The following is a 27,180-nucleotide window of genomic DNA, read 5'->3' as shown; positions in this document are numbered from 1 at the left end:
CATGAGTTAATTAGTTAAGGAAAATCAAACTTGAAGTCTTTGTGAGAACATGCAATAATTTCTCCACTGATTGGGGAATGTGTCCTTGATTTTCTCCACTGATTGAGGAATTAAGGATGAGTTGTATATTGAGACGCTCAGTTGACTTAATTTAACTTAGTAAGTTAAGTTAGATTAATTTAACAAGTTGTTAAATTAATGAGATATAGTTTGTTGATGCTTGCATGCATGTGACAACTATTATTTTTAGATAACTGAGTATTCTCTCATGGATAACTGATGCATGGCAGTTCAGAAAGAGACCAAGTTGAGATCACATGAGGGACAATGTACTATCACATTCTAGGATATTCCTAGTGGATATTCCTTGCATGAGGAACGAACATTCTTCCTTCTATGACTGTGTAGTTGGACTTGAGGTGATAGCATGTATGATTTGGGCCAATTCACACATGTTATGTAATTGGATCCCAATCAAAATTGTGCAAGGAAATAGGGGCTTGGAGGACTTGTGGAGCTTATATATATAGGCCTAGATAGTCCATGAGCTACATCATCATAATACAGAGAGAGGAGGATAGCTTTTGAGCTGATTTTTTTTGTATGTTGTTGAGGATTTCCACTTGATTGATAATACAGAGATGGGGTTTTAGGTTGGTGCTTTCCCCAGGTTATATTTTCTGTTTTATGGTTGATTACTTCTCATTCTCAGTTATATCTGTGCATACTTGATGTTCCTCATGTTCAATTAAGCTTTCACTAAGTTTATGGTAGATGTAGATTTAGTATTATGCTTTAGTACATTGCATATATCAGTTGGATCTCCAAGTGAAATTTCTACATTATATGAGTGAGCTAGCTAATTTGTAGAGAAAATTATACATGAAATATAAGGGGTTTGCCTCCTTCTTTTCCCCTTTTTCTTTACTTGGGTTCTGAGAGCAGTGAGGGAAGCTGCTATCTCTCTCTGAGGGGTCTCTAGAGACGCCCTAGGTGACTCATATTAATTTTTATTAAAAATAAATAATTTGAATTTGTAAAACAAATTATAATTTTATTATAATTTTTAATAATATAATGCATTTTTCATTGGGCATTTTTCTTCGTGAATGTTTTATTATTAAATGTTATTTAAATTATAAAATTTAAAATTAAAATCCTTATATGTATATATAATATTTTCAAATATTTTGCTCAATTCAAATTCCTTTGGTTACTTGATAATTAAATTAAAATTTAGAATGAATGAGTTCAAAAAATAATTTGCATAAGTTAATGGGAATGATGGTTATTTAACTTATATTTGGGGTGAATTTGAACTATTCATTGTGTGAGAGATGTTCTTTCACATTGTAATGTTTGTAAATACTTGTAAACATTTAAATTTGATCTATATATATATATATATATATATATATATATATATATATATATATATATAATTATAATTAAACAAAATGCATTAAGTAATTAATGTCTACCTCGTCCTTATTACATCTATAAGTGCATTTTTATTTTCTTTAATACTCAATCTAAAATTAACAAATGTCCCTTTTAAGCTAAAATGTTCATTTCAATAATGTTGGCTATAAGAATAATTTACTATTAGTACATGTAATAATTTTAAAGATTTTGGTTAATTCTAATTTCATTCTTCCATTTAAAATTAAATTAAAATTTCATATGAAGGATTTCAAAGATAATTTGTATAAATTAATAGCAATAAATATTATTCCACCATAAGGCATTCCCTCGGGAAAGAACTCCCCCAACTACCACTTTTAACTCCCCGGGTTGCCACAAACTCCCCCAACTGCCACTTTGTACTCCTATGCATCGTGAGATCCAATGTTAGATGATTGAAAGTTTTTCCACCATTAGATCTCATTTTTATTTGTGCAACAGTTTAACTTGCTGATATTTATAACAAGTCACTAAGTTTCTTTCCTTGCCTTCTAAATAAGCAAATTGTTCTTGTAATTTTCATCTATATTTTGAAGAGTCATGAGGGTTTCACACACAATTTTCATCACTATTTTGAAGAGTCACAAGGGTTTTAGGAGTACTTGAGGGTTCGAATTCAATTTGCAGCAATCCACTTGTGAGATATAATCATTGTGTGAGGTTCCTCTCTTCTTTTCTTTGTGAGAACCTTAACTTGGGGAAACATTTGACTGAGTGATGATCACTTAATTTGGTTTTTCTTGTCCTCCTATATGTCGAGTGGGAGGATTATATTGATTCATATATGGTAGAAGTCGGGTGGATTTCGAGTGCTTATTTTCTAATGTTGGAGGAGTACATGGAGAATGGGAAAATTAGTTTCATTTTTCACATAACCAAGTTAGAATCAATGCTCAAATTGGGGTTTCCTCTTCCTCCTTGCATCCTCTAGGAAATTTGTTTTCCGTCGAAGTAAGATGACTTGATATGTGCCATCCTTTGACTAAAAGGTTACACTCAATGCTATAAGGTACTCCTCATAACATTTTATATCAAATCAAATCAAATCGAATATGTTGTCTATTTATTCATATTTGGTGTAATTTAGAATTGGAACATAAAGGGTCATTTGGCATGGCCAATGTAGGTTAACACGGTAAGTGGAGAAGAAGCTTTGTCTCTATCGTGTTATATGAAAGGCAATCCTCGAATAACATAGGAATATGTTGTCAATCATATCATTTCCATGGTCAATGACTTAATCAATTCCATGGTCAATGACTTAACCAAGGAACTAAATTTGGAGTTACTTAGACCTAACATAAGTGTTCCCATATATTAAAAGAAGTTTTTTTTTAGAATTGGTATATTTTTTATTATGGTTACAAATAAAAATATGGCTTCAATGAAAAAAATAATTTGGCGATGAGAATCGTCGTTGGTTAGCTAATAATGACGTTCATATAATAATGTGGAGTAGGTGGTGGATCTTATTGGTAACATAGAAGACACCATATTATATTATAAAATATGCAACTTCATCCTATAAAATATGTACATTCATGCCTATTTGTTTTATTGGTTATATTCGATATCAGTTTGAAAGAGTGAGATAATTCATAATGACCCTCATGAGTTCTAAATGTTGTTTCCATAATTTCTTCAGTATTCATTCTAATGTGATGATATCCTGCATGAAGGTCCAGCTTGCTGAAGTAAATTGCTCCATGCAATTCATCCAATAATTCATCAATGAGAGGAATGGAAAATTTATATTTAATAGTGAGCTTGTTAAGCTCCCTATAATCCAGAAACATGCGTGATGATCCATCCTTCTTGTGCAGAAATACTACTATAGCAAAGAAAGAACTTTGACTAGGTTGAATTATACTAGCCTCTAGCATTTCTACAACCATACGTTCAATTTCACTCTTTTGTGCATAAGGATATCTGTAAGGCCTCATGTTTGGAGGAACACTTCCTGGAATCAAATTAATAGCATGATAATGATCAAGAATAGGTGGGAGGCCTTTGGGAGTCTCAAATACCTTGGAATGATTGTCCAAGTCTTTTTGGAGATATGGAGAAACAAATGATTTCAACGTGGGAACCTCTAGCGAACATAACTGTGCAATTACACCATGTTTTTATTCCTTTAGAAGCTTTGTCATGTCTTTAGAGCTAATTATCTTTCCCGGTTTCCCTGTGATACCCCTTAATTCAACTTCATTTCCTTCTAAAATAAAAAATAAAAAAAAATAAATTTCTTGAAAATTAAAATTTATCGTACCCAAAGATTGTAGCCATTGGAATCCTAGTACAACATCAGCACCACCCATTGGAATGGAAAGCATTGCACAATTCAACACATATTGTCCCATGGAAATATTGACATTAACTTACTTCTAAAGAAATTTATGGTTCTTCCATTTGAAACCATCACTTGACACTCTCGTGTTGCATATAGGAAGTAATTCAATTCCTTCGCTATCTTCAATTGAATAAAATTATGGGTACTGCCTGAATCAATCAATGCTATTACCTTTTTCTTGTTCATATGTGACCTTGGGAAAATTGTTATAACTCTCTCTCTGAGTATCAGATTGTATTTCATAAGAAGTTATAGAAAGAGGACGAAATTTATTTTTTGTGCATCGTTTTCATGTCCGAAGTTTGAAACAATGACATGTGGCATTTTGTACAATTTCACTCTACTGAAAAAATGTATAATGAGGTGATCTTAGGAGATTGGACATAACGCTTCTTTGGAGATTTTCAAATTCCGAAAAGAAATATAAAGTGTTTTCTTTTTTTCTCGCTATTTTATCTCTCTAAAGTTGAAAAAGGGTGTGTAGTTTTTCCTTTAGATTGTACATAAGTTTGGTTTGAAAAATTATTCTGAAGGAATTCAAAGGGCATAGTGAAGTATAATTGTCATTAATTGATGCCTCGAAGAAATAAAATGGAAACACTTAGTAAGCAACCTGAAAGCGCTAGCATGACTCATGAAGAAGATGAAGAAATGCAACATGATATATCAAAATTACGAGACCAAGTGCAACAAATGTCACTCTCACAAAACGTAACAAAAGCTAATATGGACGGTTTAAATAAAGACATGGAAAATAAGATGGATGGTATGAAAGAAAACATTGAAGATTGGAAGAAATACATGGAAGGTTGGAAGGAAGGTTTGATAAAATCACTACAAGAAAGGCTTCCTAATGATGAAAAGGTAGTAGAACAAATCCATAATGAGAACAAAAGAAATGTTAATCATGATTCAAAGAATGACAACATTGAAGATTTGAATAAATACATGGAAGGCTTGAAGGAAGGTTTGACAAAGTTGCTTCAAGAAAGACTTCCTAATGGAAAAAAGGTAGTAGAGAAAACTCATGATGAGCACAAAAGAAATTTTACTCATAATTTCATAAAGTCTAACATTGGAATAAAGACCCACCACATTCCAAAGATCGATATGAGGAATTTTGATGGAAAGGATCCCATAACATGGATACTATAGATGGAGTAATATTTCAATCTCCATAATGTGAAAAACACACAAAAGGTACGCATTGAAACTTTATATTTGGAACCCAATCAATTTGTATGGTATTGATGGCTTTGCTCTCGTAAAAAAATTGTCACTTGGGCAATTTTTAGGGAATAAATGATAGCACATTAGGAGGATACAAAAAGAAACAATTTTTTTAGCCAACTAATAAATCTCAAAAAAAAAGGTTCAATGGTGGAGCACATTGAGGACTTCGAAAAATTGAATATAACGGTAAAAGATATTACATAGGACCATAGGATTGATGTGTTCATAGGGATATTAAGTGATAACACCCAACATCACAACTATAAAGATGGAAGTGTTGTTTCCCATAGCCTTCCACAACCTAAAAGGTTGAACCACAACAATAGGAAGAAAAAAGAGCAAAAGGGATTTGCTACAGTTGTGATAGAAAATAAACTTAAGGTCATAAGTGTGATGAGAAGAAATTATTTTACATAGATTGTGAAGAGGAAGAAGAAAAGGAATAAGGAACCACAAAACAAGAGGATACACACGAGGAACAAAGCCTAGAAAAAAAAGAAATGTATGCAACCATATCTTATAATGCATTGGCCAGAATAACCACTCCTCAAACTATTAATATAGAAGGACATATCAAGAAAAAAATGGTAATAGTGTTGACTCATTCATGTAGTAACCATAATTTTATTCATTGTAAGATAGTGAAGGAATTGAATTGCTTCCTATGTCTAGCACGAGAGTGTCAAGTGATGGTTGCAAATGGAAGAAACATATATTTCTCTCGAAAGTGCCATAATATCAAGCTATCCATGGGAGAATATGTGTTGAATAGTCCAATGCTTTCCATTCCAATTGGTGGTGGTCATGTTGTACTAGAAGCCCAATCGCTAAAATCTTTGGGCACTAAAACTTTTAATTTTCTAGAACTTTTCTTGAATTTTTTTTCAAGAGGAAAGGAATTTGAATTAAGGGGTATCACATGGAAAAGAGGAACGATAATGAGCCCTAATCGCATGACAAATCTTTTAAAGAAAGAACAACATTCTGTAATTGCACAATTATGTTCGCTAGATGTTCCCACGTTGAAATCATGTATTTCTCAAGATATCTAAGAAATATTGGAGAATCATTCCAAGGTATTTGAGACCTTACAGATGGTTCAAGTGTTCCTCCAAAGATCAGGCCTTATAGATATCCCTATGCATAAAAGAGTGAAATTGAACGTATGGTTGCATAAATGTTAGAGGGTGGTATAATTCAACCTAGTCAAACTTCTTTCTTTTCTCCAATAGTATTCGTGCACAAGAAGGATGGATCATGGTGCATGTGTCTAGATTATAGAGAGCTTAACAAGTTCACTATTAAAGATAAATTTCGCATTCCTCTGATTGATGAATTATTGGATGAATTGCATGGAGGAATTTATTTCAGCAAATTGGATCTTCATGCAGGATATCATCAAATCATAATGAAGACTGAAGACATTCCAAAAACTAAATTTAGAACTCATTAGGGTAATTATGGTTTTTTGGTCATGCCTTTTGGCCTTACCAATGCAACTTATACATTTCTAGGTTTGATGAATTCTATTTCCAAACCCTTGCTTAGAAAATTTGTGTTGGTATTTTATGATGATATACTAATCTACAACAAGTCTTAGGAGGATCATGTTCAACATGTTGATAAAGTGCTCAAACTATTGCAGGAGAAACAATTATACGCAAAAAAATTCTAACATTTCTTTCGAGTACAAGAGGTGGAATATTTGGGTCATATTGTATCTCATGAAGGTGTTAAGGTAGACCCTCAACAAAAACAAGTTCTCCAACTCTTAAAGGATAACCTCACTTTGGCATAGAATATAATGAAAAAATAGGTAGATCAGCATCGCAGTGAAAGAATTTTTTATGTAGGTGAGTGGGTATTTCTACGACTACAAACATACAACCAAATGTCCCTCAAGAAAGTTAACAAGGATAATAAATTATCACCAAAGGACCATGGTCCTTAAAAGGTGTTGCAAAAGATTGGTACTATGGCATACAGATTAGAGCTTCCTGTAACTTCCCAAGTGCCCTCTAGCTCTCCATGTTTCATGCCTAAAGAAGGTTATAGGTGAAAAGCTCCTAGTTCAAACAATATTGTCGGAACATGACGAGAAAGGAAAATTCATATTGGAACTCGAAGTAGTAACAAAAACAAGAACCCGATAGCTATGAAATCAATCAGTTTCAAAGTATATTATCAAATGGAAGAACTTACCCGATGAAGATTTCACATGGGAGGATGAGAATTTTATACAGAAGAATTCAAAACTACTGAAGTGTTGAGGACAACGCTTTTTGAGGACAACTACTAAATTCAGAATCTTGGTGGTTTGTTCTCCTTTTATATTGTATGTAGTCTCATGTGTTTACATTTCTTCAATGCATATCTTCTTTCTTGGAGAGACCACATGGTTAATTGAGAATTCATCTTCATGGTGCTCTGATTTAGTTTACCAACTTATTAATGTTTTCATCTTGAAGCAACAGTTTATAATGTATATATGGTATTGATGCTCTATTTGCTCTATTTCACCTTTATACACTCACCCTCTACAGCGATATAAAATTAAGATGAGTCACCTAGGGCATCTCAAGAGGCCCCTGAGAGAGAGGTAGGAGGTTCCCCCACTGCCCTCAACACCCAAGTCAAGAAAAAAGGGAAAATAAGGAGGCAAACCCCTCTATATTTCATGTAGATTTTTCTCTACAAATTAGCTAGCTCAGTCATATCATGTATAAATTTTACCTATAGATCCAACTGATATATGCAATGTACTAAAGCATAATACTAAATCTACATCTACCATAAACCTAGCGAAAGCTTAATTGAACATGAGAAACATCAAGCATGAATAGATATAACTGAGAATGAGAAGTAATCAACCATAACACAGAAAATATAAGCTGGGGAAAGCACTAGCCTAAAACCCCATCTATGTATTATCAATCAAGTCGAAATCCTCAACAACGTAGAAAAAGAATCAGCTCAAAAGCTATCCTTCTCTCTGTGTACTATGATGATGTAGCTCATGGACTATCTAGGCCTATATATATAGGCTACACAAGCCCTCCAAGCCCCTATTTCCTTGTACAATTTTGATTGGGGTCCAATTACATAACATGTGTGAATTGGCCCAAATCATACCTGCTGTCACCTCACGTCTAACTACGCGGTCATAGAAGGAAGAAGGTTCCTTCCTCATGCAAGGAATATCCACTATGAATATCCTAGCATCTGATAGTACACTATCCCTCATCTAATATCAACTCGGTCTCTGTCTGAACTGTCATGCATGAGTTATCCATGAGAGAATACTCAGTTATTTGAAAATAATAGTTTTCACATGCATGCAAGCATCAACAAATTGTATCTCATTAATTTAACAATTTGTTAAATTAATCTAAGTGAACTTACTAAGTTAAACTAAGTAAACTCATCCTCTCAATATAGCACTCATCCTTAATCACTCAATTAGTGGAGAAAATCAAGGACACATTCCCCAATGAGTGGAGAAATTATTGCGTATTCTCACAAAGACTTCAAGATTGATTTTCCTTAACTAATTAACTGATGGAGAATTAATTAATTAATATTCAAACTACTGTTAATATCAAATTCGAATTTTACTTCCTATTTTAGACGAGGGTCTGTCTAAAAATAGGAATCCAACTTGAACTGCTAAAAATAGAACTTCTAATTTTTGCACTTCCATTTTTCATTCCCTGTTGCCCAATCGAGCATTGATGCCCAAACTACTATTTTTAGGACTTCTACTTTTAGCAATTTCTTGCTGCCAATTTTCAACACTCCCTCTCAACAAGAACGGCTTCCTCTCAAACCCAATCCTGTACCTCTGGAATGTTCTCCATGCAACACATCTACCAAGTTTGGTTGCTCGAGCAACTCCTGTAACAAAAAAAACTCCCAACTGACCTCTCTGTTAGGCTAGAAAATTACTCATTTGCTGAAGCTCTACCTGCTGCTGAGAAGTGATCCTTCTCTCACCTTTGCACTACCACAACATCTCCATGCATCTTGCACTGTTACACCCTTCTCTATGCTACCCTGCACTGTGCAACACACTTGTGCCTCTCACATTGCTACAGCGTGCATGCTCTGCACTGTCGTGGGATTCCCTGCACTGTAGCTCTCTCTGCCGCTCCATCCGCATCTATCTCTACCCAATGAGTTAGTTCCTGCTACTCCACATTGGGGCTCCTGTAGCAAGGTCTCATCCAAGAGGTTTGTTACCTCAAGGATCTTGTCCCTCCTCTTTGGGACGATCACTCCACATGGCCCCAACTCCTACCTAGCGGTATGGATGTATGTGATCCCTCTGCCCACCTCGCTCGTAGATTTCCCCTACTGGAGGTCTCTGCATGAGTAGAAGTCTCTACTCGATCTCCACTCAGCTTCCCCTATTGTGGCTACTCCACAACGTCCTCAAGCTGCTGCACCAATCGTGGCTACTCCACAATCGTCTCAAACTTCTTCTAATGCTGCATGGTTAGAGGTAATAGACTCTCCCTCTCAACGAGCATGTCTCCATGATTTTCCTTACTCCTCAAGGCTTTGCATGCATCTTGAACCTCAAGAGCATATAGGTTCTTGACCCATGAACCAATATGCTTCGCCTATCTAGTGATGATGTGTCTAAGGAAGACCTTTCCCTTACTCAAGACTACATCATAGCCACTATCTTCTAGCATCGCGATCGACACGAAGTTTCTCTTCAGTCCTTGTACATACATGACATAATTAAATCAGAGTCAAAGCAAAGATTTTACAAGAGTGAGCTCAATTTGAGTCTCACTCAACAGATATAAATTAGTATTACTCGACTTGGATGCCCAAGTCTTTGGAGTACATAGACTCTCCTTACTGAAACTCAACCTCTATTGGTCACAGTAATGTGAGCCGAGTCCGATACTCATACATGACAGTCCTATGCTGAGGAGTTCACTTGAACCTCTCAAGCCTTCTCTAGAGTACACACACTCTCTCATTCTCTCTCGCTCTATCTCGATGTTGCCTTTTCTTTGCAGGTCATCTCAGCTTACTTTCCCTATTCTCTGCTCTTAGCTTTCTACTTGCTTTTCTCACTGCCTAATTTGTCTTTGTGAGTTCATGGCTTTAAAGCCAATCTGCTTTCTCACTATTCCTTTCCGCTTCCCGATGTTCTAGTTCTTATGCCTCTGTCCATTTGAATTCCCCTGTTCTGCGTCATCATCACTGTGTAATGCTTCATAGGGAGGTGGCCACCTATTTCATAACGAACTCGCTGTGAGTTCTCTTGGAAATGTTTGAACGGTCGTTATTCCAATTTGACTCCCAAATTTCCCGCGAACATGATTATTTTTCCAACTCATTGTTCATGTCAAAATTCAAACTTTATACAAATCGGCCTATTTACCTTGTTGAATCCAGTCATCCGTCGGATTGCATGTCCGTCGTCGATCTGCAGCCTCCAGATCCTACGGTCTTCGTCCATATCGGGCAAGTAAGTTGCATGACGTTTACCCATCTGATGTGAGCAGATTTCTCTCTCTTCCACCAGACACATGGCACCTAGTTTGTGGCATCGGGCGAGACTCAATTGAAACCGCTTAGTGCTCAAAGCCCTTCTGATATCCTATCGGTTTGTGAGTGGGACCCACCTCTGACGGAATCGGCGAATTCCGTATGGTTTTTGACTTTTTGGGTCGAGGTCGCTCGAGCTTTTCCATATTTGAGGGGTTTGCCCCACAATATGTGTTTAGTGACTTGTAGCTAATCACATATGAGAAACCTTTCGTGTTTCACAAAAAACCTCCCATTTTGTTGTTTCGTGGCAGCGCGTGTTACCATGGGCCAATGGTGTGTGTGCTTGACCGAGGGTTCTAGTTGCTCTACATTGTTCACAAGTTACAACACTTCCAAGGGTATTTCTGATAAGCTCGACCTTTGTAAGTCTTTGAAACTTTGGCATGAATTTTTCAAAGTTATGAAAACTTAGAGTTCTTTAGGATCCAATTCGGATCAATTTGAAATTTCAAAGCTTTGATTGAAATATGAGTTAATTATTTCTCAATTTAAGGACCTTTGAGCTTCACTTAAAATTGGTAGATTTCAATAATATATAGTGCTTATTTTTTTCGAGGGCCAAGAATTTTTTTTCAACTATGGAGGAGTGGTACATAGTCTTAACCACAAGACCTATTGCCATGATCTATTTGGAAAATAAAGATTTGAGGCAAAGTAAGTGAAAGATTGTCTTGTATAAGAGTGATTTTGTAATGTGGTTAATGATACAAAACATAATTTTGAGATTCAAAGATTACCATATGATTATCTATCTCTATTATTTTGTGCAACCAAATAAAATGAGTTGGGGAATTTGAGAGGGTAAATATCAAGAAACTAATATTAATCACACACTCTAAATAGGGAAAATTTGGAAAATCTAAATAGAATTATGCATCACTTATAATATACATTAGATAATAATACTATGGAAAAATCCATGGGTTAAAAACAAAATAGGAAAACCATTAGTTGTCAAAATAATTAATTTTTTAATTTAATTGAATTTAACCTAATAGAAATTTTAAACAACAAGTGATAGGTCATACAACAATTAAGTGAAGTAGATTTTTGTAATATACAGTGTTGCACCTTCTCGATATCCTTTTTCTTAGTTTAACTTGTTTGAAATGTTCCTCTACATCACCCCTCTAGTGGAGAGGTCATGAAGTGAGTAATTGAAGTAGGTCAACTTTAAATGAATTTGTAGCTTCAAAACATCTATTGAAATGACACTTAATTACATAATAATGTCAATTTTGAGGACATTCTAACTTCACTTAAGATTGGTACATTTCAATAATACATGGTGCTCACTTATTTGAGAGAGGAAGATGAGATGGAAATTTTCCTTAAAAAAATAATAATTAGTTAAAGTGATTTAGGCTAAGGATAATTTTGAGATTATTCTTACTAGTTGCCACTATAACTAGAGAGTAGATTTATAATCTCCAAGAAACCAAGAAAAATTATATAGGTTGCATGAGGTTTTATCTAAACATCCATAATGTCAAGTATCTTAAGAAATTTTGACAAATCTATATCTACATAATGAGGTAGTAGCATTGTCTACATTTAAATTTAGTTTTTTCACAAAGACTTACCCTTTACAATAAATGAAAAATAAAAATGATGTCAATTACCACTTTCTTTTATTACCAAAACTATGATTTGAAACAATATTGTAGAGTATTTATAATTTTTTCCTCTATATCTTAATATTGTTAATGGAACCTTGACCTTAGAATTCAAATCTTAAATTTCAAACAAAATATTCAATGTTAAACCCCCATTTTTATAAAAATGAGTATTTATTTGCACACCTAAACTCACATATTAATTTAGTGATATTGCAAAATTCATAAATGACTACATAGTACAAGCTCCCTTAGTTGGGGTGGAGAAATTATGCATGATAACAAGTTGTCTTTTTCTTCCATTTTTAAGTAGGTTTAGATTCAACTAGCAAAGTAAATAGGAAGGATTGACAAACTAGTTAGAAATTATTAGAGACTTCAATATTGCTAATTGATTTGCACTCTCCATTTTTATTATTGAGACTAATCCCCTTTCTTAGTTTGAATGGTTTTCTATGTGCCTCTACATCACCCCTAGAATGGAGAGGTCATGCAACAAGTTAAGTAAGGTCATTTTTAAACCATTTACTTTGGACAATAGATAAACTAGAGTAGGGTCAACGAAATATTTTTAACCACACATAATCCATTCCACCCAATAATAATTTGACTCATCATTCCATAAAGAGATGTACTATATTTTTGTGTTTTACAATGAAAAACCCTAGGATGTAATAAAATGTTATAATATTCCAATAAAAATACATTTATAATATAGAAGTTGTATCCAACTACAAATCTTATATTTCAAAACTATTTTATTAAAGAAATTGAAACATAAATGATAATACATATCAGATTGATGAAAATATACATAATTTGAATGTTATATATAACTACAATTTTTTATATTTTGAAACTATTTTATTTAAAAAATTAAAACATAGGCAATGCTAAATACATATTAACAAATTAAAATAAAATATAACTAATATAATTTTTTAATTATTTAGATAGACCACTAAATTATCATTGTTGATAATGATTTTAAAAAATATACATATATATAATTCTTAAAATTTAATAGCATTGAGATAAATTCAATTCTCACATGCACACAACACCATCAAAATAGGATCAAATAACTTTAAAATCATAAAAATGGAATTCTACTATCAAACTTAGGTTAATATAGAATTATATTTTCAAAAGCTTATTGCAGCCAATAACCTTTTTCAAAAGCTTCTAGCAGCCATTGAATATCATCCCCTACTACCATTTTTTTTCTTTATTTAGATGAGGTTTTAAAGGATTTTGTGGAAAATATATGAGGCTAGGGTTATCTCACTAAAAAAAATTGAATGGTTGAAGGAATGGATCCATTTTTTGTTGGAGAAATGAAAGTTTAGTTTCCTTACATCAATAAAGTGATGGCTAGGAGATCAATGGTGGAAAACATTTGCTATTAATTTCTTTTTGAAATATAAAAATGGGTTGATTACATGCATTGTGGCAAAAATCCAAAAGTTCATTGTCCAAGACTACAAAGAAAGGACCCCAAAACACTTGTGTGACCAACTATAGTAGGTGTAAAAATTTGCGAGATGGAAATTTCATAACAAACTAAGAGGGAAAAAAAGAAAAACTATGTCAACCCCCCAAAAAAAGAAAAACTCCCCACTCAATACCAAAATTTTCATATGCCCCAGGTTAAAAACCATTTTTTTTTATATACATGCAAGCATGCGTATAACTTATGAGATAGAGATAGATAACTTTTGGATGTGATAGACAATACAATATTTGAAGTGGATATTCTCATTTTATGGAATTTGCCATAATTTCTAGTCTCTAACTAACTAGTAGACCTACTTCTTAGCAAGTATATAAGTGTTTATGTTTCATTGTAAATATGTACTATTAATTTATTTATAAAATTAAAGGATTCCATATCTATTTTCAGAAAAATCCTAATGGTATTATCTATAATACACATAATTTCTTTTTCAAAAACTCAATCAATAGAGTCTACATTTAGTACATTATTCCTATCAATATCAACTCCTTAAAAGTTTTGTTCAATCCATGTTGAAAGGGTGGATTTTATGAACTCCATGCATTTAATACATTATTCCTATGAATAACATTTTCTCTTCTCAAAAATATAGTTCATTCCATGTTGGAAAAATGGATTTTATTATTTTCAATCTAGGTTGAAAAAGTGTTGAAATAGAGAGAGCAATTGATTGCACACAACAAACCACACTTACATAGTTTTATTGATCCCCAGATGTACAAATATATAGGACATAAATTACAGAGTTCAACACATGTACATGAGGACTCCAAATCATTACTTAGGAATCAACATCTTCTAGATTGGAGCTTAGGGACTCACACTCACAAGTACACATGACATGTAAGTATTATCTCCAACTTAATGATTACATGGAAAACTTTAGAAACACATTTTACAACAACAATATGTTATATGTATCAATCAGTGGATCGTAGTCATTGAAAACTTTTAAAACACATATTACAAAAACAATATGAATGTCCATTTAAAACAACTTAACACACAATTGACCCTTCTAAAAGTGGGGAGCACAACTGGTCACTACTCAATCATCCTATGGTCTTCCCCTCTATTCCCTAGTTATAGTAAAGCACTCTCAATATAATAAGATTCAGAAGTCAATTTTACAACATGACCTTAAACACAACAAAGTAACCTATGAACAAGTTAAATATAATCAAATTCTTGATATGTTATTGTGTCACATTATGCATCAAAAACCACCAATTTAAAATTATGCTAATATGTTTTATAATTGATTTTTCACATTACCAACTGCTAGTAAGTCCTTATAAGTGTTGCTTCACACCAGCTGATTATATCATCTCCCACAAACAGAAGTTCTCCATATTAATAAAGCTATTCAAGTTTTCCTCCACATTATTAAGAAATATTAATAATAGTCCACCATAAAGAATTAATAAAGCTATTCAGGTTTTCATCCACATTATTGCCAATTGTAATGCTCTTTTGTTATTGTTCATATTAATAAAGCTATTCAAGTTTTAGTCCACATTATTGTATGTTTGATGATATATGCATTTTGTGTGGCTAAAATATATCTCGTCCTATTGTTTATCATTGTAGATCTCTCTTCTTGTGCTAGTTTGATGCCACACGTGCCTAGGTAGATGAAGAAAAAACCTCAAGGATTTGTGAGAAAAGAAAGAACCAAACAAAAAATTAATGGCAATATGGTTTCCTTTATTTCACTCTTGTCTACTTATCATAAAATAAAACTAAAGTAGTTTTAATTTGTTTATTACGAATCTTACCAGCTCCTACTGCACACTAGATTTCCCTATAACAATTACCATAATAATAACATACCACATAATAAACTTCACACTTTTAAATATCAAATCTACATAAATATATTAGTGCTGAGCAAATCAACATGTAAACACCACATCTCTGCAAGGATATGTTTAGAAAAGAAAGGCCATTATGATTTGTGCGCAGTGGAATTGATGGATGAATCATTGAATAATTTTGAGTCGAATCAATCTCCGGCAGCCATAAATTTGTTCCCGTGAGCCCATTTAATGACAGATCTACATGATCCACTTGGTCCGCGGCCTTCTGAGTTGATCTCCTGAATTGTGCTAGAATCAGTTGGCTTCTGAGGTATCCTCAACACGATGGGCACTCCTCCGATAACTATGAGTTGAGAGAATATCTGACAGCGTATGTCTCTTCCTATGATACGATGCTCAACTTCTTAATATTCACTGCGCAAATCTGAAAACTGAATAACGATAGCATAAAAAAGGTTTGAGCCATCATCTACCGAAGACATTCAGATTTGCGAAACTCTATTACACCGTCTGCAACGAATGTAGAGACCCCGTTTGGCCAAATCCGATATCCACATGACATCATGGCAGTGCTCTAATTGCCATTGCCATCGCCATTGAGGAGCTTCAACGAAGTCATTCCGACCTGGAGCTTCCATGAGAAGCTGAATCACCCTTCAGGATGCTCTCCACTGCAGCTAGACATGAGGAACTCATTTCTTGCCAAGCATTGCTGATGCTGAGATGAATAATCGTCAGACGGATGGATCCGGTCCATAGAAATCTGGATGACAAGCATTGCTGATGCTGAGATGAATAACCGTCAGACGGATGGATCCATTATGCACAATGTTTGGCTGGACAGAACAGGCAGAGGGAAAGTTTTGACAGGACGTCTAGAGGGAATCCAGACAGTAGTTAAACAGACCTTCCAGAGCTCACTAGCAGTAGATCTCCTAATGAAGGAAATCTCCCTTCAGTTTTTAGCGAAACTAGAAGATCCCAAAAACATTCAGATCTATAGATCTCAGAAACATCATATTTCACAAAACAATTTAGATCTACAGATTGCCTCACCACAGATCTATATTATTTTATCTATGTACGGCACAATAACACTGAAGACTCACATTTTCTTGGTTTTCAAATGAGGGAATATAACATGATGGAAAATATAGAGAAAATAGAGACGCAACAAACCACACTTCAATATTTTTATTGATTACCATATGGACATAGATTACATACTTCAACACATTTATAAATTAACACTTTCTAAATTAACTAACAAGTACTAAAAACTACAAATTCATTAGATAGGAATCAACACTTTCTAAATTAACTAACAAGTACTAAAAACTACATAAAAACATTACTTCCAACAAAATCTAATAATATTAAACTAGGTTAAACATAACTTATGTCTTTCTTTTTAGTAATAAACATGACCACATGAAATAATGTTCGTAAGCCAAACCAATGAAATATCACAAAGAAAAATGGAAGCTGTCAAAATAACTGAATGCAAAAACCATGAAATTTATGTTTGAATTTCTCTTCATTCTCCCATTCATGTTCATTCAGCCTTAGTTTTTCGTTCAACATTTTACTAATCATGTACGGATACATTTTACTACCCAAAGATCTACTTGAATCTCATGAATACTCTATGCATGGTGCCAGAACTTTACGTAGTCAGAGACAAAGGAAAGAATTGATCACACAAAAACAAAAACTAGAATATCCCTGCTCGGGTTCGTGCTTCTGATCTCCACGAGTTTAGTTCCAAAGTTTCATTCGGTTTGGTACAGGGGCCATAGAACTTCGGTCTCAAAAAACTATACTCACTTCACAAGTCTCGAATGTGAATTCTCCTCAACTCCACAATAGATCTATCAAAAAAATTCTGCAATTAAAGCTACAGGATTGAATTTGGTAAATAACGCACGTCTGGACAAAAGTAACAAGTCTGAGGTTCTTCTTCTATTAACAATATGTGAGCTTTTCTTCATCTTGACATCTACACGACCGAGATCTAACAAGGCCGCAGGTGAATATTTCAGTAGTAGTGGACAGTGAGGGATAGTGGCTAAGACTTTCAAAGAAGGGATAAAGATCCAATCACATTTTTAGATTTATAAATAAGAATTGGTTTGTGTCAAACTGTTGGAAGAATCACGACATCTCTATAGTAGGGATTTTAGTTACTGGTTTGGAACGTTTACCAAAACCTAAGGGTTTTGGTGTAAGGGCAAACTTGCAGAACTTAGACCCAGGTTCCATTCCCCCAAGTTGCTTTTGAAGGGGGGTGTTGTAAGAATCACTACACCTCTATAGTTTACCAAAACTTAGGGGTTTTGGTGTAACTGCAAACCTCCACACAAACATGTCAAAAAAAATTGTACTTAGAAATTTTACATACCTTCATTTCCTTAGCTCCATTTTTAATGATTTATTTGTCAAAATATATTCCAGCTCTAGTACATAACCAAAGAATCTCAAAAAAAAAAATTGTACTTGGCAATTTTACATAGCTTCATTTCCTTAGCTCCATTTCTAACACTTGAATATTTCATAGATGCAAAAATATAGAATGAATCTGAGTCTTGCTAAGCTCACTTTTGAGGACACTTGCACTCAAGAAATTGAAACATAAATGATGATACATATCACAGCAATGAAAATCTAATTATAGTCTAACTACAATCCTAACCAGCATGAGAAAATATCTTTCTAGATCTTGAATACATCTACTATGGGTTCCCAATCATAGAAAAGAGGTTTTTTCAGCCCTCCTCTTCCACCAGGCGGTCCTCGTCCTCCTCTACCACTTCCACCAGGTTGTCCTAGTCCTGGTCCACCAGGTTGTCCTCCCCCACCAAGCTGTCCTCCTCCTCCTCCACCACTTCCACCACGGGTTGTCCTCCTTCCACCATGTTGTCCTCCTCCTCCTCCACCACTTCCACTAGGCTTTCCTCTTCCTCTAGTCCACCAAGCTCTCTGGGTGGCTGTCTAGTTCTACAAAATCCCAAGGAATATAATCATTGTATTTTGCTGGCCATTTTTCTGGGTGGCTATCTAGTTCTACAAAATCCCAAGGAATATAATCATTGTATTTTGCTGGCCTTTTTCTAGGTCTCTCCCTGCCCCACCAAAAAGGTCGTATAGATCTCCCTGCCCCACCATTGTTAACTGGAGCAACAACGTGTTCATGATATTGCCTTCTTGACTCTAATCCATGCTCTGAGTCTTTTTTCTCATGAGCATTCATTTTCTCTTTGTTCTAGATTGTGATGCTTGTAAATGAACCTTAAACCTCTAAAATCTTCAATACTTGTTTGTAAATGAGCTTTTGATTCCTTCAATATCTTCTTTCTTTATTTATGGTGTGCTCTAACATAGAATCATCCACTTTGATTTAACCTAGAATCTTCTATTTTGATTATATTTTAAATACCATGGTTACAAAAAAACTACCGGGTGAATATCATAATTCACTACCATAAAACTAACTAATGGTTGTATATGGTAAAAGTTATTTTTACAATAAGATTTTTATTTTGTTTTCTTCTAGAGTTCAAATACAAAACCAATTATTCATTTTGGCTATTCAACCACATCTACCCCTATCACAAATGTCACATTTCTCTAGATTTATAATAATATGTTTGACTAAAACATGGGTTCCTTACCAAAATTTACCTAATTTGGGAAATTTGCAACCATGGAGAAAAAATAGCTTAAAAATTGTAGGTTTTTAATATCATGGGGTTGTTAACTACCAACAATAAAAAACAATTATTGGCAGTGCCTATTCTACCACATCTAAGTGTATCATAAATGCCACATTTCACTAGATTTATAAGAATATGTTTGACTAAAATATGTGCTCCCTATCAAAATTTATCCAATCTTTGAAATTTGCATCGATTACCCCACTACCAGAGGGGCAGGAATGCCTTGGGAGTCAAAAGTGGCCTGAATCCCCTTAAAAAAAAATTCAAAAGATCTTGTAGATGCACTATTTGAATCATGTTTTTGATGGTGGAAATGGATTTAGCACCATCAAAAACTTGTACGGAAGTTAAAATTATGAATTTTGAGAACTTTTACTTGGATTTACAAAAAATATGACTGGAAAAACATAGACTACCCGTTAAAAATTTGTCCACTTTTAATTGTACATGGTTTTTGTTTTGTTTTCTTACATTGTTCAGGTACCATGGATAGATACCATAGTTTACCAAAACTACTAGTTTGTTAAAGGCCAAATGTCTACCTCCATCACAAATGTCACATTTCTCTAAATTTATAAGAATTCTTTTAAGTGGAATATGTGCTCAATATAAAAAAAAATGATCAAATAAGTGGAATTTGCAACCATCACAAAAAAAACTCTAAAAAAATTGTGGAATTTGAAATGTACATAACTTCACTTCATGGACTTTGTTTCTAATGATTTATTTTTGGCTAGGCTACCAATAGGCTGACCAATTCCTTGCCGAGAATGCCAAAAGTGGAGGGCCGCAATTGAGGACCATCAAAAGCATCTAGGACACCTAAAATTTTGAAGTTTAACAACTATAACTTAGATTTACAAAAATCTTCACCTAATTTTCTCTAAATATAACTTGAATTTCCATAACTTTGAGCTCTGGGGATTTTATTTTCCAAATTATGCACTCAAAATTTCCTAAATTGACATAACTATTGTCACACTATGAGTTCCTAGACAATCAAAAAAGTCCAAAAAAATACACTTTTATTTCTTATCATGACAACCTGCATTGAAAATGATCATTGTTGTATTATAAACACATATTTTGATATCAATATAATATAAAATATCAAAAAAAGAAAAACAAATGTTTTTAGTGTGAACATCTTATCTTAATGGAATGCCAAAAGTTTAGCATATAATGACAAGGTATGCACACTTATCAAAAAGTCAATTGTTAAGGTAGCACTATTAATAGACCTAGATTATGGGAGAAATGTACCTGTAATGTAAGAATGTTTCTCAAAATTTAGTATAGTTGTAAACATTTAAATGTTGGCTCAATTAATAATAAAAAAAGTAAAAATAATAAATAAAAAGTTTAAAGTCACATAAATAAAGTTACTCTCAAGTATGACTTTAGATATTTAAATGTTGCTTCAATCAATAAAAAAAGGTTAAAAGTAATACAACTAATAAAATTAAATTTGTTATAATTTGATTTTTTTTAATTAATAAAATTAAGAACAACATTTTAGATCAAAAATATAAGTAGTAGCTATCAATTAAAATCAGTTTTACCTTGAAAATTAAAATAATGATCACATAAAACTTAATAATTACAAGATGAAAATAGTCTTAACCATCATCCCCACTTGATGGTGTAAATAGGCTTTGTTACAATACCATGGGGCAATACCATGGCTTATCAATACAACATGGTCAAAAACTATAACTTATTTCACAATCAAAATATTTTATAACAATATGACCACACTATTAACCATGGATATTCACCCCCAATTTACTATGAATATTATTAAAATGTAAATAAAATTTGTTATTGGTCAATACTACCACTTATCAATACCACATGCCCAAAAAAAGTAACTTATGTCAAAATCAAAATATTTTATAAATATTTTACTTTAATTTATTTTTATAATATTTTTTTAGTTAAATCTAAATGCAAAAAGGTTATAATTAGTTATAAACCCTCTATAGTGACAACTACTAAAAATATTCCCATATAAATTAAATAAATTTTCTAATAAAATAAAAAATGGGAATATTTCTATGTATACACACATGTAAAATTTGTATAATATAAATAATATTATTAAGTACTAGCACAATTCCATCTTAACTAAGGATGAGAGCTTTCAAAGTGACTAACAAAGATAGAGGAAAAACAATGCATGATTCTTTTAAGTTTTTCATTATTGTATTTTCTTAGACATGATTGATCCAACATATATGCTTAATATTTACAACCAAGTGAATTTTTTTAATTTAGATACTTTCTTAAATACAATACAATGGGATCAATTTTAAGATAGGAAGAGAGAAGGGGGGTGGAGAAAGGAAGAGAGAGAGGAAGGAAGAGAGGGAAGGAGAGACAGAGGGAGAGAGATGAAGTCTAAGGGGGCTAGAGATGGAGGAAAGAACAAATACATAGAGAAATAGAGGTGGAGAGAAAAAGCGAGTGATAAGAGAGAGATGGAGAGAGAGTGAGAGATAGAGGATAGGAAAGAAGAGAAAAATAAGGAGAGGAGAGAGAGAGGGAGAGAAGGGGAAGAGAGAGAAATAGAGGGAGGGAAAAGAGATGGAGAGGAAGAGGGGGGAAATAGATATATATAGATATAGAGAGAGTGTGTGTATCTTTTAGGGTGAGATAGAGAGAAAAATAAGGAGAGGCTAAGGGAGATACATATATAGTTGGAGGGGGGAGAGAGGAGAGAGGGAAGAAGAGAGAGACACATGGATGGAGGGAGGAAGAGGGATAAATATGGAGGACAGAAAATGTGTTCGTTTGGGGAGGTCAAATAGAGAGATAAAAGAGAAATGGAGGGATATATCTATATATATATATATATATATATATATATATATATATATATATATATATATATATAGATATATAGATATAGATATATATGGTATGGAGGAGAAAGACTGAGAAAAAGAGAGAGACATAGAGTGGGAGGGGTAGGTGAAAAGAGAGATAGAGAGTTGGGGGAGAGAGAGAGGGAATAAGAAAGAGACACATAGAGACAAATTTAGATAATACATAGTGTTACATAACCATCCTACATCAATGTGAACCCCTTATATATCAAGTGCCAAGAGGGATCATATCTTTCAAGGTGAAAACCTCGAGACATTTGATCCCTCTATCCACTTGATAGATCCAAGCTTAAGATGGATCTAAGCTAATATAAAGTAAAAGAGTGTGATTATAATCTCAACATCCACCATATAAAATAGTAAAGTATTTATGGTATAAATTTGAAAAAGCTATAATGTATAGACACTTTTAAAAAAATCACTTTTTAAGATAGCACTAATAATATAAAGCAAAATCATGTGATTATAATATTAAAGTCCACCACATAAAATTGTAATGTATTTATGGTATAAATATGAGAAGTCCATAAATGTGTAGGAGGTATAAGCTTAAATGGATATATGTAAAATTGAAAAATATAAGGAACATAATATTTTATTAAAAGAGAAGTTATGTGTGTTAATGATATGTGAGATTTATAAGGATTGATGTAATTTTTTTAAGAGTGAAGTGTTTTCTTATTTAAAATGAGTTTATTTAAGGTAGATTCCTTATATTATGGAGTAATATTTAAGGTTCATTCACATGAATAAGGTGAAGGCATGAAATCTTGTTATTAGCGAGGGTTGTTTTTTAATGACAAGGGTTAAGTTGTAAGCTCTTGAAACATATATATTTTATTTAAACATAAAGAAATGGATGCAATAAGCACACTATAATAAAATCAATATTTTCCTTCATTTTTATGAGAAAATGGTACACTCATTTGTACCAAGTAATAGGAACTCAAAATGAGTAAGCAACATGTAACATGACATTTCGAATCGAAAAAATTATAGAAAGGAAAAATAAAAAGGTTTTTTATTTGTGAGACAAACAACCTCATTGATGAGCCAAAGGAGGAAGAGAGTGTTAAAAAATCATATAAATGAAAGAGCCTGTAGGATGGAAAAACAAGAAGAAGGTGTGCATTATTATGCTGCCAAAATTGCTCCAAAGGAATCAAGCATACCAATGCTAAGATAATTACACCATTTGAGAGAGAAGGAGCTTCCGAAAGTGACTCAGAAGGGAAAATACTTATTGAGGTCTATTGAGCACCATTACTCAAGCAAATATCTTTAAGTGTCTTTGAAATTCATTTGTAACTCTTCCACTACCAACAATCAATAAAGAGTACCCTTTTCCTACTCCTTTGTTGATTTTTTTTGCTTCATTCACTTGTTTCAAGTTTTTTAGTTTTGTTTTATTTTAGATTTTGTTTATGCATAATTTCCACTTAATTCAATTCTTTGTTAATCCATGTATAATCACTAACGTCAATAATTGTTTGTATATTTCCTTGTAGGAAGCAACCAACAAAAAGGAAGGTGGATTTGGGACTCATATGTTACCAAACACACCATACAAAATGTCGACTCCACTTTCTTTCCTTTTTCTATATAATTTGTTGTTTTGTAGGAAATATATCATTGTTTTTAAATCTCATTTTATTAATGTTATTTTTCTAAACCTTTTTAGGTCTCCCTATGACTTATCACTTGCCTAAAACTCTTCCTTTTCAAATTTTCGGGTCGGTCTCATGGCCTTTCATAGAGAGAGTCATGCAGGTCTCACAACTGTCTAAACCATAACTTATGATACACACAAAGAACTATAATTATCATTATAATTTCCCTTTCCTAAGTATTTTAGGAGCCTTTAGTGACCTTCCTCGGCTCCTGCAATTTTTTATTGTTCATATTTTCTTTAATTTTGTTTTATTTGGCATCATAAGTAGAGTGACTTTCTTATTTTTTACTTTAAATTTTGTATCTTGGGACTATGAGTAGTGTGATTAAGAACAAGAGTAGACTCTCCCCCCCTACACCCTTGTGGTGAACCTCTAGGGGAATCTAAAAATGTTCTAAAATACTACCAACCATGTCACTTTGAATTCACAAATTACATATAGCTTAACTAGGAAAGAAGTGAGTGTCCCTAACATCGTTTTTACTTGTTTTTGAAATCAATTCCATGTTTTGGGACTAGGAGTTGGTGTTTAAAGAAAGAGAGTAGGCCCTCCCTTCCTCACACCCTCATGGTGAACGTGTGGGGGGGTCCAATAAGTTTCTCAAAGCACTAATTTTCCATATCCCTATAGGCTCACATAACATAATTAGGAAGAGTAACTCGCTCATTATCCACAAATCATTTTCTTTTCTACAAGGAACAACATAACATAGTTTAACTAAGTGGTAAATATAAATGATTGTCGAATATCCACATTGTAAAGGATCATTGAATGTTCACCATTCTCCTTGCACCCACCATCACCTCACACACCAAACTCGCATAAACATTGTACAAAGGGTATACTCTTTTGTAATATGTGTACTTAGTTTACTTATGTGTTTATATTTTGGCACACCGTAAGCAAAGTAAAGGCTCTTTAAAAATAAAACTTGAACTAATTGAATTCCCCATAGGGGTCACAAAATAATTTATAGTTCAAGTTAGGACCATAAGGGTAGGAATCCCATAAGTTTTTTTTCGTTATTTACATTTGAAACATAGAAGTTGTATTTTTAGGGAGCTTTCAAATCCTACACTATCCACTAATATAACTAGTAATGAGATGCAACTCGTGAAGGGTAACGACCTAGACAATAGATTATCATGAGCCTCCTTGTTTTCTCTCAACACTTGGTATGGCCACTCGGTCCAAAGTTGACAACTAGAAGCTAAAATTCTCTCATTCCTATTGTATGTAGGTAGCTTAGTAGTCAAGTGAAGTAGCACTTGCACGTGGAGGCAATTTCAATTAGGTTGTTGGAAGTGTCTCGAGTAATTTTAGGGTGTGGCCCTAGTACCCTCCTCATATAACCCTCTTCCATACCTTGGTTGGTTTTCAGCTATTAGAAACATCGTAGGTGCTTTTGGGATGTGGCCTTAGTACCCTTATACAAAACATTCACAAATCTCTCTTTCCCATTGAGTGGAAGGAAACTAGGTCTCTTAGGATTTTTTTATAATAGGAAAAACCTCACAAACCTTTTATTTTTTTCACACATTAAAAGATTTAAATGGAAAATTAACCATTTATTCTTTTATTTGTCTTATGTATGTGATACATTTGGTTTTATAACCCCCCCCCCCACCCTATAATATTTGCCTTGTACCTTTTACAACACCATAGGGGACCCTAGGTTTTCCTATCACTCTAGGTGCCTACAATAGCTCCCACCTTTTCGAGGAGGAGTTCCTGGTCTCTCACCACATCATCATATGAGACAACATCCAACTACCTTTTTGGTGACATTTAGTCTTGGTACATATTTCTTAGGATCTAGTTCCTCTCAAAGTACCCCTATCACCACCCCTCGAGGTAACACTAACACTACCCTCCAAGGTACCCCTACTAACACTACCATCAACACCGAATTGCAAGTTTGTCCCAAAAGGGAAAATATCATTTGTAATGATCGAGGTGGAAATTAGTAGCCATCCACCTATTTGACTTGGACCCCCACCATTATTTCTTTTAGTTTTTCAGTTACGTTATTTGTAGCACAATTTACTATTTTTGGCAATTTTTTGGGTCTTGAACTTCCGGAGCCGTTTTGAGTCCCTAAATGACGTTTTTTGGGAAAACCATGACCTCGTGAAGTTGATATACCAATTTACCCAAGTGAGGCCCATAGTTTGGCACTTCATCTCCTAGGGTTAATGTTTTTGGATGTAAGGGTTTTCAATTGTTTCTCAATAATAAATAGGCCTTTGAGCCTCATTGTAACATAGTTCGAAGGCATGTAGCCACCACATATCTTCTGAGAGATAAGCTACCATTGACCGAGCTAGTCTCATTTCTATTCTCTTTTTAAGCATATTTCAGTATTTGATATTAATGAAATTATTTTTTATTTATACTACATCTTTGTATTTATGGTTATATCGGTAATTTGTTGCGTTCGTGTTTAAATATGGATCATTTAACTTCATTCAACTTCCTGAACCTTATGAAGCTTACAAGTGATCACATTGAATACAATCAAAAATTTGCCCCCTATGTCAACCAAGTTAGCATCGAATATTCTCAAATTAAAAGGAAGATAACGAGAATATCCCACCAAACATGTAATGACCTTTAATCTATGGTGTTCCTCCAACAATACCATTGATGAATTTGTTTGACTGATATTTCAACACACCCTCACCATCCCTGCTACGAAATGGTACGACTTGTGGAAATCCCATGAATTATTTTAGAAAAGGAAAATAAGAATGATATTCTATGGAATACATTATTTTATCATTCGTGGAGAATATGGGCACTATACCCATAATTTCCCTCAAATCCTAGAGTTGAAACACATGAGATATACTAGGGTATCGGGGGGTGCAAACCAATAAGCATCTCTTATGGATAATATATTTTCCCATCAAGGAGAAGTAGCTACTGAACATGACATTGGTCCTCCCCAATATGGAAATCAAACATGACGCAGTTCCAATGACAATGTGAGTCATGACATCCACATTCAAGGAACATATGCCTTGCTCTAAACTCATAGTTGTAATTATGGAACACCTTCATAATCGAATCCCTCAATACCAACAATACCAATTACCAATACAACTACACCAACTTTTACCATATAATGAGCTCCCATTGAAACTATCTCCAATATGGTGAATGAATCTCTTATTACTCTATCAATTCTGTAGGCTGAAAAGAGAAATTACAAAGGTAACCACAAACCACTTAAGGCGAGAATGTAGCCCTTATAGCCTTGGAGAGGGTTGTCTCACTTAGGTTTCTCAACAAATTAATTATTAGGCTAGGTATAATGCTAAAAAATGTTTG

The sequence above is a fragment of the Pinus tabuliformis genome, chromosome J, assembly GCF_031772625.1.
Source record: "Pinus tabuliformis cultivar Carrire ecotype Pingquan chromosome J, CPIR1, whole genome shotgun sequence".
Lineage (NCBI taxonomy): Eukaryota > Viridiplantae > Streptophyta > Pinopsida > Pinales > Pinaceae > Pinus > Pinus tabuliformis.
Note: the sequence above shows the minus strand (reverse complement) of the source record.